The sequence below is a fragment of the Musca vetustissima genome, unplaced genomic scaffold (assembly GCF_032173495.1).
Source record: "Musca vetustissima isolate MV318-11 ecotype Yass unplaced genomic scaffold, APGP_CSIRO_Mvet_v1 utg4718, whole genome shotgun sequence".
Classification (NCBI taxonomy): domain Eukaryota; kingdom Metazoa; phylum Arthropoda; class Insecta; order Diptera; family Muscidae; genus Musca; species Musca vetustissima.
Window position 1 is genome coordinate 115,184 of NW_026874342.1, and position 13,518 is coordinate 128,701.

Sequence of the window (13,518 nt, forward strand, 5' to 3'; positions counted from 1 at the left end):
TTCCATTGCTTTCCATTACTATATACTTCATATAATCCAATGAAAAGCTTATTTCCCCAATTTCAGTATTCCAGACGTATCGGTTCAAACAAATCCAAATAGTATTAAATTCTGTACATCCAAGTTTCAGGATTCCAACTTTATCGGTTGACCCACAATTCAAATTGTACCAAATTAAGTACACAGTAATACGAATTTCCAAAACTTCCTACATACCCCAATCCTACACCCCCGCAGTGATCCTAAATCCATGTTTCAGGATTCAAACTCTATCGGTTCACCCACAATTCAAATTGTACCAAATTTAGTACACAGCAGTATGTATTTCAAAACCTTCCATCTTAACCCAAACCAACACCCTCTCAGTGACCGTAAATCCAAGTTTCAGGATTTAAACTTTTCGGTACACCCACAATTCAAATTGTACCAAAATTTAGTACACAGTAGTACGTATTTCCAAAACTTCCTACACACCTCAATCCTACACTTCCACAGTGTTCATCCAAAAATCAAATCGTACTAAATTTAGTACGTAGTAGTACCAATTCCCATACGCTCCTACATACCCCAATCCTACACCTCCACAGTGATCCTAAATCAAAATTTCAGGTTTCCAAGTCTATCGCTTGACCCACAATTTAAATTGTACCAAATTTAGTACACTTAGTACAAATTTCTAAAACCTTCTAAATACCCCAACCCTAAACCCCCACAGTGATCCCAAATCCAAGTTTCAGGATTCCAACACTATCGGATCTCTCACAATTCAAATTGTACCAAATTTAGTACACATTAGTACCAATTTCATAAACTTCCTACATATCTCAATCTTACACCTCAACAGTAATCCTGACTCCAAATTTCATGATTAGTTCACCTAAAATTAAAATTGTACCAAATTTAGTACCATTTAGTACCCATAAGTATTATTTTCTTAAACTGAATTCTGACCCCAATCCCACACCCCTACAGTGACCCTGACTCCAAATTTTATTGTTACTGCTCTATAGAATAACCCAAATCCAAACTGGACCGATTATAGTACGATTTAGTACTTTTCGTACACATAAGAAACAAATTTCCAAAACTACGTTCATATCCCAATCCTACACTCCGACGGTAATTTTAATTTTAAATTACAGGATTCCAGCTCGATTTGTACCTCCAAATCAAATTTGTACCAAATATAGTACCATATAGTACTTTTCGTACACATGAGTACACGCTTTCCAAACTCTCCTCATATCGACCCTACTTCTCAACGTTAATTTACATTCCAAATTTCAATTTTTTAGCTCACTCCATTCACATGCTACGAAATTGTACCAAATTTAGTACATTTCCGAATTTCCAAAAAACATTTAGTACATCTATCCCACACTCAATCAACGACCACCAACCCAATTTTCAGAGTTCTAGCTCCACGGGTTCGTCAAATACAAATGGTATCACATTTAGTATTTTTTAGTACTTTTCGTACCGTTCTAGTACGAATTTCTAAAAACCCAGCCTTATCTGTCACCTTTGGACCAAGAGTGACCCTCACCCATAATTTCAAGATTCTAGCTTCAGCCGTTTCGTCTGGGAGTTGATGAATCGTTAAATCAGTAATCGTTACTCTTTTATTAGTATAGATTAGTACTTTTCGTACAGTTCTAGTACGAATTTCCAAAAACCCAGCCTTATCTGTCACATTTGGACCAAGAGTAACCCTCATTCAAGATATCAAGATTCTAGCTTCAGCCATTTCGTTTGGGCGTTGATGAATCGTAAATCAGTCAGTCACTCAGTCAATCACTTTACTCTTTTATTAGTATATATTTAACATTTGTTAAACACAAATAAATTGGGTTGGTTAAGGACACACTACATGCTCGTTTAGTTTTACTATTATTGGATATGGTATTTTCTTATAAGCAGCAAAAAATAATATAATATTGAAATGTAGAAATTGGGGATAACTGCATATGACGAACACACCATGAGAATCATTTTATATTCATGGTGCACAATTCCAAAAAGCAATCATTGATATGTTCACGGAGTGTCACACACCTGATGCATTATACAACTCCAAGTCATAAAAACAATACATAAATACATTTGTGTATTTTTTCAATCAGTGCAACCCATAATTGGCATGCATCATTAAAACATACTCTTCACCAAATATTTATTATCCTTTCTTGGCAATATTGAGCACTGCTCAACTCTATGCATAAAATATGCAAGTGGATGTGCATAAACAATATTCCATTGAACGGAACGGAATAAGCTACTTGGGAGCATTTTTCCGCATTAGCAAATATGAATTCAGCTTGGCTTTCCAACAAAAGCTTGTGTCATATCCGCCGTTAAAGTTACTTCCTTCCAAGTAATGCATATTTAGTTAGGTAAACTAGATTTGGGAAAAATTTTAAATTGAATTGACTTTTTTATACTCTATATTCTACCGCCATTTTCATCATCGCCTAGAGTAACATTAAAACGTGAACGAAGCTAATGGGGTTGCTGCTGCAGCGCAACAGCAACAATAGGGTGGTTATTCTGCGACAATTGCAATATATAATTTATATTTTAAAATTCAAAGAAATTCTCCCACAATTTACTTCGCATAAGTGAAACTTCGCATAACTGAAAACGTCGGATAACTGAAATAGCTTTTGGAGTCAAATATTGCAATTTTCTTTCAATTTACTCCGCATTACTGAAAATCATGAGAATAAAAGATAATGAAAGAGTATTTTGCATTGAGGAATCTTCAAAGCCCACCATAACAGATATTTTTCTGCAATCAATTATTTTTCCGACGTATGGAACGTGTGTGTCAAGTATATAGCATTTCCAGATTAAATGAAACCTTTTACAAATTAAATGAAACCTCTTCCAAATTAAATGAAACCTTTTCCAAATTAAATGAAACCTTTTCCAAATTTAATGAAACCTTTTCCAATTGAAATGAAACCTTTTACAAATAGAATGAAACCTTTTCCAATTGAAATGAAACCTTTTACAAATAGAATGAAACTTTTTCCAAATTAAATGAAACCTTTATTCTTATCTAAGGAAATATAATAATTGCAGTAATTTTAAACCAATATTTGAAAATTAAATCAAAGAATATTAACAAATATAGTTGTATGGCTATGTAATTAACATACACTGATAGAAAAATGGCATTTCAAATTTAAGCCGAATACACTCAGTTTTTACTAAAATCGTACTTAAAAAATTAAGAAAAAATCGTACTTAGTTATTCTTAAAATAAGTACAAATTTGGATAGTTTTATAAATTCAAGTACGGAAATTATTGGAATAAGTACTAATTTCTTGACTTACGTAAAAAATTCTCATATTATGTTAAGATTTGTATTTAATTCAAGAAAAAATTTCTAATAATGAAAAGTAAGTCATATATAACTTGAATTAAAAAGGAAATTCTTAAAACAAGCTTTGAGAGAAAAACAATGAGCACATAACAAATTTACTCTCTCAGATACTAATGAAAAGTAAGCGGAATATCACTTGAAATAAGAAGAACATTCCTATAACAAGCCTTGAGAGAGGAAAATGATGGAATACAAAAACTCTCTCGGCTGCATTTTTTTCTTAGTTGCGTTTGTTCATTTCTAGCTTTGATAGAGAACATTGTGGAAAAGCAGTATTAGTTCGATTTGCGCGTGCCAGTAGACGGTTGGTAGAATTGATTGTTTTTCTGTGTGCCAAAAAATGAGTGAAAGTGTTTTATCAACTGTGAAAGAGACGCCTCCTGTGGACGACGACTCCCGTCTGCGCAAATTACTCCAGGAGTTTCAATTGGAATCAGTCTTTGATTATTTGAAAGGTGAGTATAACAAAGATGGCGAAAAAAGTAAAATATATATTCCGAATATTTTGAAGTGTTTATAAAAGTGTGCGCGTGTGTTTTTTTATACATATGTAATATTTTACTCCAAATATATTGACTATTTCTACATACACATTTTAATAACGGTATATTTCCGAAAAATTCTTATGAAAATGTACATAAAGCTCAACAACGCCTGGTTGCTTTCGCAAACTGTTTGTATAAAATATATATGTGTATAAACACAAACACCTACTTGGTATACACATATTACCATGCAACAAAAGCGCGATCTTCAAAACGATAAGATATGCGCAAAATTTCTTAGATCAAGAATATACTTCTTGCATTTCTAACGCGCATATATTTTAAGTATTACAAATTCTTAACGTAAGTGCAACACACATAATCTAAGTAGAGAGAGCGAGTTGAAAGCAAACCAAAATGTCTCTGTAATTGTCTGTTGCATTGTGTATTTTTTTGGAAGGAGAGAGAGTGTTGAAACAAATCCAAATTTTATGCTCTATTCCGTTCTCATTGAATTTATTCGTATTCCTGGTCGTCGCTTACTATGTTTTTCAGTTTTGAGTTGTGAAATACCGTTAGTCATGTAGAGTTTTTTTGTGTATTCATTATTTTTGTGTTATGTAGCAAAATGCATTGATAGTTCTAAAGAATTTTGTTGATATCGTTATTTGTCGTTGCGCTTTACATTAGTTGTGTTTTATATTATTCTTCAATTACAATATTTCCATATTATCTTTATGGTTTAACAATAACTTGATATCCTTATTTATTTAGCTGCTCAAGTGCGGTATAGAAGTTTGCAATACATGCAAACAGAAGATATAAAAGAAGCAATACCTCCTCTTGGTCTTCGAATAGAATTTCGAGAAAAACTTTTCAATAGCAGGTAATAAAATAATGAATATACGATTTGGCGAATTAAATTGATTTTTCAATATTATTTTATAGTTTGGTATCGATGACGAAACAATTTCTGTGCAATTCAAAGTCGACAATTGGTTGACAGGAAAATAGTTCCATGGGAAACTGCTGATTTGGTAAGCATTAACTTAAATAATTATTTGCCAAAAATTAGCAATTATTTAACATAGTCTTCATTCCAGTCTCATTTGATAAATTTACCACCATAGATTTTATATTTCGTATTATCTTTTCAGATCCAAATTGATTTCGAACTTTTGTATCCAGACAAGAGTCATATGTTGTTTTCCAAGTGGCAAAATTTCAAAGGAAAAATTCTGCCATATCACGAAAGAAACGTCACCAAGTGAAGGACACACAACAACTAGGTAAACATGAGGAGCTTTTTGTATTATATAGATTTAAAAATGATTTTTCATTTATTTTTGGTATTACTTTATAATTTCTCTTAAAAATCAAATAAACTATATTTTACGTAAATCAACCATTGTTTTATTTCATATCAAACACGGAAAATAGCTTAAATTCAGCTCGAAAAACTCAATTTAAATGACTTTGGGATCATTTCAATCACTGGCATTTCTTAAATCAATTTTATTTTTGAATTAGAACAAGTGAGGGTTTGGCTTAAATCAAGTTTGGAAAAATATTTTTTTATCATTTCAATCTGTGGTACTCTCAATTTAATCTTTTAATCAGGAAAAAAATTCTTGAAACAAGAATATTGTGAGATAATTCTGATTTATAGAATGCTCAAATCAAGGCCACGTTGCGCTTGAATCAAGTTTTATTAAGCATTAAATCAATCCTAGCGATCTTTTACCAAGTATATTTCGTACTTAGATCGAAACTAAAATTAACTTAAATCAATTCCAGTTTTCTTAAATCAAGACTCTTCTGAGCTTAAAGCAAACACAATCCGGCACAAATGGTGCTAAAATTAAGAAATCCGCACTAGAAAGAACCGTACTTAAATCAAGTTTTTTTATGTTGGTATAAGAAAAACCGCACTTACCGTACTTTTGACACCGCTCCGGCTTCATTTAAGTACGGAATACTAAATTTTTTTTTATCAGTGTACATATTTTTTAATTCGGTGTGATTTCATTTAATATCTTTACTACATAAAACTAAATAAATAGTAATACAAAATGGGGTATTTCTTGACATTTTAATAAATAAATATTTAAGAACAAGAATTGAATACCCGGTCCTAAATGCGAAATACATATTTGACTTAACAAATTGTTGATGATAAGGTAACTGCTTATCTTAATGAAGGGGTTCCCGACTTGCAGCTTGTGGGATTTTCAAAACCATGTCCATAACGTAGTTAGAACAATCTTGCCGAGTAAGCTTTTGAATACTTCGCTCGATTACATCAACAATGTTATGTTCCATTGAAACGTCACACAGCTCAGCTCTTGCACATAATTTTATTTTTGAAAATGCATCTTCAATTGGGTTTAGCATTGGAGAATAAAGCGGTAAGAATTTAAGGTTGCATCTTTTGGATTCGATCAAATTTTTTATGTCATGTCGCTTGTGTATTTGAGCGTTATTTTCCAACTCTGGATTGATTTTCTCGTAATGTCACTCTAATTGCAGCAATAAACAAAGCGGGAGTTGTAAATCACACAATCGTTTCTAATTCCAGTGTCAATGCAGACAGATTTAAATTATTTATAGAATTTTTTTTTTTTTTTTTTTTTGAGAAAATCAATCCAGAGTTGAAAAATATCGCTCAAATACACAAGCGACATGACATAAAATAATCGAGCGAAGTATTCAAAAGCTTACTCGGCAAGATTGTTCTAACTACGTTATGGACATGGTTTTGAAAATCCCACAAGACTGCAAGTCGGGAACCCTTTCATTAAGATAAGCAGTTACCTTATCATCAACAATTTATTAAGTCAAATATGTATTTCGCATTTAGGACCGGGTATTCAATTATTGTTCTTAAATATTAATTTATTAAAATGTCAAGAAATACCCCAGTTTGTATTACTATTTATTTAGTTTTATGTAGTAATGATATTAAATGAAATCACACCGAATTAAAGAATATTTATGTTAATTACATAACCATACAACTATATTTGATAATATTCTTTGATCTAATTTTCAAATATTGGTTTAAAATTACTGCAAATATTATATTTCCTTAGATAAGAATAAAGGTTTCATTTAATTTGGAAAAAGTTTCATTCTATTTGTAAAAGGTTTCATTTCAATTGGAAAAGGTTTCATTCTATTTGTAAAAGGTTTCATTTCAATTGGAAAAGGTTTCATTTAATTTGGAAAAGGTTTCATTTAATTTGTAAAAGGTTTCATTTAATCTGGAAATGCTATATATAAGTTTGACGTCGAAGAACGTTAAATTCGAGCGTTTTACCCCATTTAGAAAATTCCGAAAAATTCCAATGGTGCAAAATGTACCATTCACAGGGGAAATGTTAAACGAGGTCCCATATAATTAACACAATTTTGAGTAGGTCGTCCAATTTTAACTACTCTCAGTTATTATTTAAACCTTCAAGATGATAACCTAATTTGGAATATGGACAGTCTAAAAATATAAGTATTACATATTACAGGCAAGTCAGCTATTAAAAAGACGTAAACGGCTAGTATGAAACCTTTTCAAAGACATGGACAAATATTTTCCGTTTTTAAAATCAATCAATCTATCATAAACATTATATTATAGACCACATAATATGTAAGATTCGTTACAAACCGGGCATTTTAATAACACACATAAATAGACAGTTCATAATAAAAATCCCTTTAGCTGTGAACATTTCAACCAGTTTCAATTTCTATCCTCTATTTTCATAAAATTCGAAACCTACGTATTCGATATAAAATATGAATTATTAAACTGAAAAATCGTTCGTTTAAGAGAAGTTCGGATAACAGAAATTATTTTCAGTTAACCGAACTCCGCTTAAGTGAAAACAACGGATAACTCAAACAAACATCCAGATTTTTTTCCTTTTCAGTAAAGCAGAATGAAAATGTGAATTTTCATCTTCATAACTAATCTTCCATTTATGAAAATAGTCGAGCACGCTTTGTTTATGATATGTCATTGGCAAGACAGGTCTGAACGGCGGAAGACTCATTAATTCTTCAAATTAATTTTGAATTAAATTCGAATCTCTCTGAAATCTTCAGGCAAACAAATTGTAGCTACCAATCGGAATTGACTGGCTTTAAAAATTCAAAAATATAAATGCATAAACACAAGACAATATATTTTAATATATTCGATGCATACAAAAGAAGCTCAAAACATTAAGCTCTCCCCTAATGTTGCGGGTTGCGTTAAGTGCGGGTTGCGTTAAGTGAAAAATAACACACTAAAGGCAAATTGATGTGTGCACACAAGGGTTATGACTTTTTGACTTTTATACTCATAAATGATTTCCCACATCAGAAATTAATGAATTAATAATTTTTGCAGAAACCTCATATGACAAAACAGTTATGAAGCGTATTTGCATTTCAACGAATTTTCTATCGATGTATTATATACACTAAAAAATTACCTAAAGATACATTATTTCCAAGCAAATGTAGAAAACCACAACACACAGTACTAAATGTGAGCACCATTTAATTGACAGTATTCCTTAAATATCAATAAACTAAAACGTGACCAACACAGCTACACTTGGTAGGGTGTTACCTGTGATAGAAATATTAGGAACGAAAATCAGGAGGTATCATTATGTAGAGGCTATGACTAAATGTGGAAGGACATTACTCATTATTGAATTTTCATTTTATAGAAACAATGATGGACTCACAACAATATTTAGAAATTAAACAAAAAAAACAGATGTTGCTTCTTTATAACTGTCACAAAGTTGTGGATACGCCAGTCTAAAGAACCGACCTTAACCTCGTAGAAAAAGTGTGGGTATATTTGAATAAAATTGGCTAAAAAGCAACCAAAAAATATATAAGCATTAAGAATTGAAATATTATTTGATTGGCACAACATTCCGAACAACTATGACTTGTAAAATTGGCCCACTCGATGAGAAAACATCTAAAAATGTAGTAAATATCAAGAGCGCCCACAAAAAATGTTAAACGTATGAAAATAGGTGTTGAATAGTAATATTAATGTTAAATTGCTATTTATTATGCATTTTATCTCAGTACATACTGTATACAGTTTTGGTAAAAAACGTGTGCAAAATACTCAATAATGGGGATGCCGTTATATGGTGGCTATACTAAAAAGTAGACCAATACCGATATTTTGTTGTGGGGACATATCTGACCAAACTCGCCAAAATACCAAATGGTGAATATGGATGGAATAATTGCTACCAAATGTGCATTAAACGTACCAAATTAGAACTTCTTCGGTTAGAAACCCATAGGGGTACTAAAAGTCGACCAATATTGAACATTTTCTGTACGAAGATTTTCTACCTGATGATAACTCCAAATTACGGTTGAAAATCCCCAAACTTCCAAATATTTTGGGGTACCGTTATATCGAAGCATTTTCAATGCCAAACTTCTTAGGCGTAGTAGTAATGTAGATTTACAATTTCAAAGCTCTATTTAAATTGTTGCTAGCTATATCGAAATTTTATTCTGATCAGGAATATGTATAATCTAAAATACCTAAAATTATACCTAATATACATATTATATGAAATTATACCTAATAATATTGCTAATGTTTTCCTATTTAGCTAGTATTATATAATTCTTTCCATAACAACGTCATCCTCTTACTGAGGTTCATTCTCTTCAAGAACAAAATGAATATTTATCTTCCTTGTGTAAGTGTTTGAGAGCGTAAAAAGAGAGCGAAAAGAGAAAAAAGGTAATACGTGCAGTGCTGCCAGTTAAATTTCATGAAAAATCGTCAATTTTTCAGAAAAAAATCGGCATAATCGGCATTTGTATTTTTAAAAATCGGCAAAAAATCGGAAGCATATAATTTATAAGTAAATTCATATTTTTTTGGTTTATAACAAATCAATATTGTTTATTACATTAAAAAAAAGATAACAAATTCAATTCTGTATAAAAAAATAACATAAAAGATTAATTTTTCTACAAAAAATGTAGATTTTTCTAAAATGTAGTAATTATTCTGTACACTAGTGAGATCTTTCAGATCATAAAAATAACTTACAAACTAGTACATATTTTTATTGCACAATTTTTGTAATTCATTATCAATTTTGAAATTAAAACAATATGAATTATTTAGTTTGAGGTAATATTTAGAATGAATCATTCTCAAGTGAGCTTCTAATTGTAGTTTTGTTAAGGTTTACCTGACTAAAAATTCGTTCATTTGCTGTGCAGTGTGGAAGAACCATAATTCTTTGTACAAATTTAGACAAAACTGGAAAAGCTAATTTGGAGTCCCCACATTTAATTTCGGAAATTTTTTTCCAAAAACATTTTTAATTATATTCTGCATTTTCAAAAATTTCTTCAAAATTCAGAACTCGGAGTCTAAAGATTTGCCTTATTCGATGTAAAATATAAACTAGACAGAGTACAATGCTGACAAAAAAAGATATCTAAGCCATTGAAAACGGCTGCGGCGAGTCGCCGATAGTTATAATGATTTAAAGCTGCCAATTTTATATGTTTGTATGGTAACGCCGTATTAAATTAAAAAGTTAGACAATTTGTGTCGATTGTTGAAATATCGGCAATTCTGAGGCAAAAATCGGAAAATCGGCATTTTCCATTTTTAGAGTGAAAAATCGTCAAAATGCCGATAAATCGGCAAATATGGCAGCCCTGAATACGTGTTTAGCCATATATCTGCATACAGTGACCTCAAAAAATCAAAAAGGATCAAAAATAAAAATTTTCAAATAATAGGTGCAGTTGTGGTTTTACCGAACCACCTTATGATTTAAGATTATATCTAATATTAGGTAAAAACTTATTAAAATATCATGATGCAAGTATATGAGGTTGTAAAAAAGTTTTAACCCTAATGCTGCACTAAGTGAATGCACAGGATACATTGTATCGACAATAAATAACAAAAAGACCTGGCAATACATAATATGATATATTCACTTAGTAACACTGGGTACATCTAACAATTATGACAATTTGTATTTTATTACAGAGCGGAAGGATAATGAAAAACACCTGGTATAAGACAACGAAAATTGGATAGGGGTTTTCATTTTTTATACACAATATAGTTCAGTACTAAGAATTCGTAGAAATTATATTTACAAGTTATAATGCATTTTCCGTTGTGGAAAGAAATATTTAATTCCGAACCTTTAGGTATATTATTGGGCTATGTAGGAGGTTTTGTGCCTTTCTTTTGTGTTTTAAATAGTAATAAATTTGGTACAATTATATTTTGGTGAAGCGATCGGGCTGGAATCCTGAAAATTGGGAAATATGATTTTTATTGGAGTTATATTAATGTGTACTAAATTGTACTAAATTTGGTAAATTTAAGATTTGGGTGAACCTATAGAGCTCGAATTATGAAATTTTTTATTGGTTTTGGAAATAAGTACTACAAGAGTACGAAAGGTAATAAATGACACAAAAATAAGTATAGACATAGATTTGTGTTGCGATGAGAATTGGTGTGTAGTGTTAAGATATGGAGTTAATTCCGAAAATATGTGTTATAAGATTATTTAGGAACTAAATGGTATTAAAATTTTAATTATAGCATTGGTGTATATGTGATTATCTCTTCTTATGTATGCAGTGAACTCTGAAAAAAAATATTTAATTAAATAATTCTCACATCTGCTAACAAAGTAGCGGGCGTATGCAGATAATTATAAAACATTGCCATACTCATCCAAATCTTTCTAAATGAATGAAATTCGTAGAAATTATATTTACAAAATATAATGCATTTTCCATTGTGGAAAGAGATACTAATACTGAACCATTAAAATAAAAAATATATAATACTTTTTTTCGTTTATTCCCCAAAGACATACAACCGTAAGGACTAGAAAAATAAATTTTTGAAAAATATGATGTCGAAAAAATTGTAGGTTAACAGATTTAAAAACATCAATCGGTCGAAATTATATATGGGAGCAATTTTCAAATTTGAGTTTATTTGATAAAAACACATTATTCGATGTTCAATTTGCACTATTGTGCAAACCGATTTCCATTCAACATACCAGACTTTATTTAGGACCCATTTCGGGCCCTGCGCAAAATTTTGTGACAATCGGACAAATTTTAGGTCTTTGGTATAACATTTATATCAAATCGGACGAAAATATATTTATAACGGACAAAATGCTAGTTTGAATGAAATTCGTAGACAAACAAAAATTAGAACACTTTGTTCTAGACTTCTGCGCGACATGCAAACATTGGTTGTTTCGAGCACCATCTACCTAAACTTGGATCAAAACTTGTACGGGTTCTTTATAACATTCTGAACCGATTTCCATAAAAATAACAAACGTCAATTTAGAACCTTGTTGGTATGAAGTTGTTCGAAAATATATATGGGAGCTAAATATAAATCTGACCCGATTTCAATAACACTTAACAAACGTGTTATTGAATTTGGGTGTTATTGAAATGCTCAATTTCAGATAAATCGAATAAAATAAGTTCTGTTGTGCACCATTTATATCAAAACGAACGAAAATATATTATGAGAGCTATACAAAGACAGTTTGATAGTTATATATAGCAAAATAAATGTACAAAAATTATTCACATAAAAATTCTACTGATTCTTTCAAAATCATTAAAATAAACAAAAATATGCAAAATATTTATTAATTGTACTAATTTTTTTATTTTCTTCTTTTTTTTGTAAATGCTGAATTTGCACGAATATATATATATATATATATATACAACTCGGTTACTATTGAGGAATGCTGACTGATTTATTTCACAATCCCGTACTGTAAGAATCTACTACTTTTTACTACGATAATGAATTTGTCTTTATGATATCGAAGAAAATAGTAAAATCTAGTAGATTTTGGCAGTACGGGAACAGACCAAAAATTAATCGAAATTCGTAATTAGAAATTGTGTGAAATTAATTTCCCAATAGTTAAAAAAGAAAATTTTCTTGTAAATATACACAAACATACATAGACATACTATGTAATAAAATCCCTGTACTATTATATGGTGTTATAGTGATCAGTGTAACATAATTTTTAATTTAAAGATCCTCTTCACGATCATATTTTTCTCTTGATTTCCCATTTAAATTACTAGCCTCATCCATCGTCGTTGGAAGAGATTTATTAGCTGTTTCGGGAAAGAAGAGCGTCAGGCAACCGCTGACTAGACCAAAGCTTGCAAATAATATTTGAGGAGCAAACTCATAGTAATTTGTCTGAAAGTTAAGAAAACAGGATATCAATTCAAAGGCTTTCATAACAACAACAGCAAAAAACTTACCAGTAACGGAGTTTGTGGTGCTATCATTGAGCCGATGCGACCTATCATAGAGCACAACGAGAGCAGACTGTTGCGGACATTTGTCGGAAATATTTCGGATGTGAAAAAGTACAACACCTGGAAACTGCATGTAATGGCAAATTTTCCTATTAAGAACAAAGTTAGTTCGGTTGCGTGGCCATCTGAAATGAATGAAAACGAAATGAGTAGTTATTTATTATCAGGAGCAATTAATTTCTGCTGAAATTACTTTTTCCAAAAATAATAGACGCTCCAATGCATATGGC